We start from the raw sequence: 7,887 nt of genomic DNA, 5'->3' as shown, positions 1-7,887 counted from the left end.
GACCCTTTACTTGATGGCACAACACAATGCCAGCATGAAACATTGTCGCATACCACAATGCCGATTGACATTGATTGCGGTATACAAACCAATCAGAATCCATGTAGTGGAGCCACAGCTGTTCAATGCAGAACAGCAGAACAGTGGCTTCACTCGTCGTTAAATGATCAGATGTTGATTTGTGTTATTAATTTCTTTTTTTTTTTTTTTTTTTTTTAAATTCTTTTTTATTGCAAATTTTCAATATTACACAATGTGACAAAAATCATTACAGCTTCACCAACAACCTCTTCCTGCGTGTGGGTAATGCACGGCCCCCAACGATATCATACCAGCAGAAAACAAAACTGGAGCCAGCAAGTGGTGATAAAAAACTGTATTAAATTAAAGCATCACAGCAGAAAAAACACATACCGGTTTCGGCTGGTAAATTACACAGCCTTCATCAGTGTATCAAAACTCACAGTAATTCCTGCCTGTTAAATATGTAAGCATAAATTCCCATTGGTGGAAACTTTATAAATATTCATTAAGTCCTGGAGGGAAGAGCCCACCCAGCTTAATGATCCACTTTTTTTCTTTTCTGTTTAGAATCTCATGCCAACCAATTTTATTTTTACGGTCACCCTGAATCACATCAATGATTGTGAATAGAAATATTGCTGATGGGTGTGACAACTGGTGCTTGTACAGTGCATTAGTAAGCTTTTTCTGTTTAATATTACTATAATGTTCTGAGATACGTAACCTTAAACATCTTGAAGTCTGGCCAATATAGAATGCACCACATTTACACGTGGCCATGTAAATGGCCCAATCAGTACTACAGTTGCAAAAGATATTGATATCAAAGACCTTTGGACAGTTGCGACTTGAAAATTCCTTGGTGGTACATATATGTTTGCAATTTACACAATGACCACAGGGAAAGCAACCATACAGATTGTGTCCAGAAATAGTGGTTTGTATTTTATTCCTGCCTCTCATATCCCTGGTTTTGTAATGGTTAAAATAAGATTTCAAGTTTTTACCATTTCTGTATGAACACATACATTTATCAGGGATAATCCTGGCAACGTCTGGATCACTCTGCAAAATATTCCAATGACGCCGTACAATATTGACAAAACCCATAGTATTTCTCCCATAAGTTGTTGTAAGTCTAAGTGGTTTAGGTGATGTATTGTCCTTAGCCCTATCCTTATATTGAAGCAACTGACTACGCTCCATGCCTTGCACCTGACTCATTGCATTAGTTACAACCCCTGTCTTGTAACCTCTTTGCTTAAACCTATGTGTAAGGTCCTCCGAATTTTTATGATATGTAGAATGTTGTGAACATATCCGTTTGGCTCTAATGAATTGGGATTTCGGGATGTTATTGGCTATGTGAGGAGCATGAAAACTTGTAGCATGCAACAATGAATTGTACTGAGGGAACTTCCTATATGTCTCACTCTCAAGTGTGCCATCAGAGAGTTTACGTATGACCACATCCAAGAAAATCATCTTATGGGTATCATGTTGTTCCGTAAACCCTAGACCCCATTCATTGTTGTTCAAATATTCTACAAAAGCCAACAAATTAGACTCAGTACCCCTCCACACTAGCCAGATATCATCAAGATATCATCTCCAAATGTCCAATTCTGGAAGAAAAATATTTCTGGTGGAATCATAAATTAACTTGGTTTCGACATAAGCCATAAAAAGATCAGCGTATATGGGGGCAAAAGAAGCCCCCATAGCCGTGCCCTTGATTTGCCAATAACACTTGTCTTTATAATAAAAAACATTGCAAGTAAGGACATATCTAGCCATGTCTACCAAGAATTCGTTAAATGAAACATCATATAGACCAGAATATTCCAACCAATACGCCAAGGCCCGAAGGCCAGCTTGATGTGGGATATTGGTATATAAGACACATACGTCAAGTGTACATAAATACCAATCTTCTTCCAACTGAGCATCAGATATAATTTGTAAAAAACTTGTAGTGTCATTTAGTCTTGACCGAAGACAACCCAACAACGGTTTAAGATATTTTGTCAAAAACAAAGACAAGGGTTCAGTTAGATATCTTCTTCCCGACACTATAGGTCTCCCCGGTGGATGTGTAAGATTTTTATGCACTTTCGGAAGAAAGTAGATATATTGAGAGTTACAATCCTTGATTGTTAGTTGGAATAGAGTGTCTTTGGAGATTATACCCCTATCCAAGGCATTTTTTAGGAAAAGTTCAATACACTTACTGAATCTATGTACAGGGTCATTAAGCATGTGGTTATAATATCTGGTGTCTGATAATTGTCTAAGGGCCTCACTGTTGTAATCATCCCAATTCTGTACTACAACTGCCCCACCCTTGTCTGCTGATGTAATCACAATTTGTTTGTTTTTCTGGAGTTCCAGTATGGCTTCTTTCTCCCTGAGAGTTATATTGTTATGTTTCCATGCCAAACTTGAACCATGAAAGTGAACATCCCTAAGAACACTATTTTGAAATTGATGAACCACAGCATTCATAGGTGGGGAGAAATTAGATGCATGATATATAAATTTGCCTTTTTCAAAATCCACACCAGAATCTCCAAAAAACATTTTCAAATTAATCAATCTGCAAAAACTAAACAAATCTTGTGCAAATGTGTCTTCAGAAATAATGGTGCCAGGAATAAAATTAAGGCCTTTATTCAAGATTTTCACATGTAGATCAGATAAGACATAATCAGACAAATTTAGAATATTATTAACAGTGTTTTGATTTAAGTCCCCAATGCCAACTCCAAAAGTCCCTGTACATTGTGTATTCTTTTTGTGTTTGCGCCCACCCCGTCTATGTGTACCCCTAAAGGGGCTACCCCCGGGCTTCTTTTGGGCAATGGTGATCCTGTTGCTGTCAGGGACTCATTGTCAGTACCTGATGATGTATCATCGCATGATGAGGTAACATTATAATTATTTTTTCTCAAGATAGATCTGGGTCTTTTCCTTTTCTTATCTGATATTGGGAGGTTGTTAAACCTCACATGCTTAGATTGAAAGGAAAATGGATTGCCCCGAGAATAATCCTCTTGGTCTCTATTAAATTTTTTCATCTTGCGTGACCGTAATTCAGCATCAAATTTTTTCAAATCCTGAGCCACTCTACTCAATTTGCCTTCAAAAGAAGGCTCCTGTTCAAAGTTTTTTAACTTATCTGCCAAAATCATGATTTCAGACAGCCCCTTATCTATAGCTCGATTGTGAAATTTGTAAAGTTCAACCACAAAAGACATTGTGGCTTCATGTTGTATTTTCGCCCATTCTGTGGTTAGTTCATCATCTGCATCACTCACATGCGGAATGATCCTTATTCTTAATCCCCTAGGGGTGATATTTGCTGCCTGGTAAGCCTTAAAAAGCTTACTATGCCATACATTTGCTCGTAAGGCCCTGAGTGATCTATTCAAGTCATCAATTAAATTTTGACTTGTAATATCAGGGTTACAATTCCCCAACAGGTCTCCATTCCCATCTTTATTTGGGTTCAAACCAAAAACCCTTAGATCCTCTCGATCAGCCACTAAACCAGAAATGAGACTGGACAAATCCATGATGGTAAAGATATGGACCACAAAAAAACTGTGTAGCTGTCAATAATGGTCAATCCAGAATACCACGACAGCAAAGATAGGTTGTTAATAAGGACAATAGCAGCTTCCAAAAATAATATTTCTAAAAATTATTATAAGAACAACAGCTGCGTCCAATTGAGACTACTAGTAGATAAATATGTGTTGATGCAGAAGATGAAGACAACCCACTTTGTAATGATAAAGCCAAAAATGAAAGAGGCTGTAGAAACCAAGATTACAGCTCAAAAACCAAAAGTTGGAGTGGATAAGGTTCTGAAAATCAAACCTCAAATAAAAATCAGGACTTCCAAAGCTTGTCCAATCTGAAATGAGGACTCCTAAATCCTAATGAAGCCTCTTATGCACTTCCATAAAGTATAAATAATACTATATTGTCCAAAAGATAGTCAAATGTTTATATAATTGTGAACAAAACACCATAGTGTACCTTAAATAAAGGCACAATGTATAAGAAACACACAACTGTCTATTGGCAAACATGTACTATGCCAAAAGAAGTCAATGAATACTGATTCTGTGGTGATTTGCCTATTACAAAACAAATCTAAATATACTATCTTGGATGTCCATGCGCCAAACCATTATGATGACCATTACATAAATATAACTTGTGGGAGCTTATTTCAACATGAATGTCCCAAATCTACAATGTGTATTTAGAAGTAGGTGAATATTATAATATTATAAATATATTGTTGTTCTGGCTAAAATAGAGGTCCCTCTATGATCGCTGATAATCCAAAAATAACCATAAGTTGTTGACAGCAACTACACATATGGTTGTAATAATCAAAAGGAATCAAATACACCATATGTGTGTAGACCCTACTGACCACCAAAACCAAAAACTGCATCTAATATCCACAATGAACAGGTATATACATACAAATCACCTACAAAAGGTGATGATATAAGACCCCATGGGATACTACTGCTTACCAGGCCCAACCGTCCAATATATATTAGATAGGCAACTCTACTGATGATATCCAAAGTTTGTATATAGTGCCACTTATCCCTGCAAGACCAGAGTTCAATAATGCTTGTTAAACATACTAAAAGTACATCAGTTATTAATTATAAAACTAGTCATGTAATGATCTAAGGACCATTGAGTCAATAGTACCAGTATTTGTACAAAACAAGGCAAATAACCCTATAATTCAAAAAATTATCCCCCTACTATCACTGTTATTAGATCAAAGACCAACAGACTATATTGCCCAGAACTAGACTAATAGAATGTAATTCTAAATATCTGGCATATACCACTTATCGTGTATTCCAATACAAATCCTGGATATGTTTAAATATCCTGAATCAGGATAGCCAGATTTATAAGGGCCCCAAAATCAAACAGCATGTATATGGGTACACATATATTGTAAAAAACCCCAAGGTAATAAAAAATATGGACATCGACTTGTGACCCATACAAAAACAAAACATATATTATATGCATCACATAGTTATGCCCATACGTATGTTGTTCACAAACACCTAGATGATTAAATAGACATATCTCAACTTTCTAGTGTATATAAGTATATAAAGATATGTTCCTATCCCTGTAAAGCATGAATACTACAAGAATACTACACATCTGATATCGGTAGATCTTCATACAACCCAACGCCCCAAGTTCCTTGAGTTATTAGCTCCAAACTAATATGTTGTAATATAGATGCCCTTTTCCTGAAAAAAATGTCATATAAATATCTAAATAATTGCACAATATAATGAACCTTAAATGCGATAGGCAAGAAACTGATTATAAGCCCATGTATCCATAAATAGACACGATACTGCGTAACGGCCCTTATACTGGAACCCTGACCAAAAAATCCTCACTACAAGTATCTCGGGCCCATCTTTGCACATAGTGTGTTATAACATGACATAAACTTGCCCATAGACAAAAAGTTTCAAAAACACCAAAAAACATACTCCAAATTATTAAATAATTGAATAACAACTATTTAGTATAAATATATGCAGAAAAAAACGTATCCCTGTTGGGCATACATATTCCACATAGTTCTGCAAGTTTAGTAACCATTAGTCCATGTCCATCCCAAAACTCAAAGTTCTTTAAGTTCTTGAATCCAAATTGGAGCGATGAGATGTAAAGTCCCTTCTTGCTGAGAAAAATATATCACCGGAAAGTCTGATAGTCACCAAATTATGTAGAACCCAAGTACGATAACCAGGAAAGCTGTTTGTAAGCACAAACATCCGTAATACATACGTCGTTATATAGCCAACCCTTACACAAAAAATATAGTTAGTCAATATAAGTCCCACAAGTCAAATGATGTTCAATGCAAGTATGTATTCCACATAGCTACAATAGATGATAAAAGTAATGGTCACAAAATGGTAGAATCACATCAAGATACGAACCCATCCAGTCCAGCCAACGACACAAGATGGCGTATATGCAATGAAGTATAAAGTCACGTTCCCTCAACAAAAAGAAAATCCACCAGTTGTCTTTAAGTAAAAAGAAAAAGGTTGTAGAGTGTTCCAATACCCAAAGGGCCAATTCTTGTAATGAATAAATCCACCAAATAACGGCAATGATGCTAAACGGTTAAGACATAGTATGCTGCAACAAATCCGTGCTGCAGCAACAGGATCACCAGCCCCAGCAGGAAGTGAAAACACCAAAGCTTCACCAACAACCTCTTCCTGCGCGTGGGTAATGCACGGCCCCCAACGATATCATACCAGCAAAAAACAAAACTGGAGCCAGCAAGTGGTGATAAAAAACTGTATTAAATTAAAGCATCACAGCAGAAAAAACACATACCGGTTTCGGCTGGTAAATTACACAGCCTTCATCAGTGTATCAAAACTCACAGTAATTCCTGCCTGTTAAATATGTAAGCATAAATTCCCATTGGTGGAAACTTTATAAATATTCATTAAGTCCTGGAGGGAAGAGCCCACCCAGCTTAATGATCCACTTTTTTTCTTTTCTGTTTAGAATCTCATGCCAACCAATTTTATTTTTACGGTCACCCTGAATCACATCAATGATTGTGAATAGAAATATTGCTGATGGGTGTGACAACTGGTGCTTGTACATATAATTCAAGTACAGCGAGATGAAGCCTATTGGTTTCTTTAATAATACAGTGCTTATTTAAGTATATGTTCAGATAATATTTCCCAGAATTCCTTCATAACTGGTTTTTGTTTAATATTGTGGAACAGGTATTTATGTGCCTTGAGGTGATTAATCGCTATGTGTTTAAATCCTTCCCATGATAGGGAGTTTCTATTTTTCCAATTCAAGGAGATGTAGTATTTAATTAACATAAAGATAGGAATCAGTACCTTGCATTTTCTTTCTGATATTCCGGGGGGGGGGGGTATGAAGAATGGTAAATTCCCATGACAGGGTGGATTTTTCATATCCGATTTTTTCAAGAATCACCCTCAAAGCACACCATAGCTTGTAGGAACATTTGCAGCTCCAAAACGAGTGAAAGATATCACCCGATTGGTTCGGGCAATCTTTACAATTAGGGGAAATATTAGGGAAAATGTTGTTCAGGATCGAAGGGGTAAAATACGCATTATTCACGATCATCATTTGGGTGTATTTCATCTTCTTAAAGGGAATCGATTTAGTGCTTAGGTTTATAGCCTTCGCAAGTTGGTTTTGGTTAATATCAGGGTTGATCCTTGACCAGAATTTCGAAACATTTAGTTTATTCTGGTATTTAAGCGTCATAATGGCTTTGTACACATTTGAGATCATTTTTTTCCCACTAAGCAGAAGATTTATTAGTGTTTTGCATGTTAAAATATCATTGTCCGAAACTAGTGGATGATCTAAGAGTTTACTTACTATATCCCTAATTTGTCGTAGTATCATTAAGTACTTGTACGGTAAGCCGAGGCTAGTTCTCGTGTCAGGTATTGATTGGTGTCTAAGGGGGAAAAAATCCGAAATAGAGGTATTTAGGAGTAGAGGGTATTGCTCTAAATTTAGCATGTTACCGTTTAGCTTAAGATTGGGGTTTAGATGAAGCGGTTGTAGGATTACAAACGAGTGTGAAAGGTTCAAAGATTTAAAAATTGCCTGTAGGGATTTTATGTTAAATATTATATTTTTTGTGTGCTTTAGGGTCCCTAGGTTATTTTCATTTATAAATGGGAGAGCGGCCGGGTTGAATTTTAACGATTTAATATAGTTATTATAGAGAGACATCCATGGTGGGGTCCATACCGGTTT

The sequence above is a fragment of the Protopterus annectens genome, chromosome 10.part0 (genome assembly GCF_019279795.1).
Source record: "Protopterus annectens isolate FY-2018-M chromosome 10.part0, PAN1.0, whole genome shotgun sequence".
Classification (NCBI taxonomy): Eukaryota; Metazoa; Chordata; order Ceratodontiformes; family Protopteridae; genus Protopterus; species Protopterus annectens.
The sequence above is the reverse complement of the archived record's forward strand: the minus strand, read 5'-3'. Positions refer to the sequence as shown.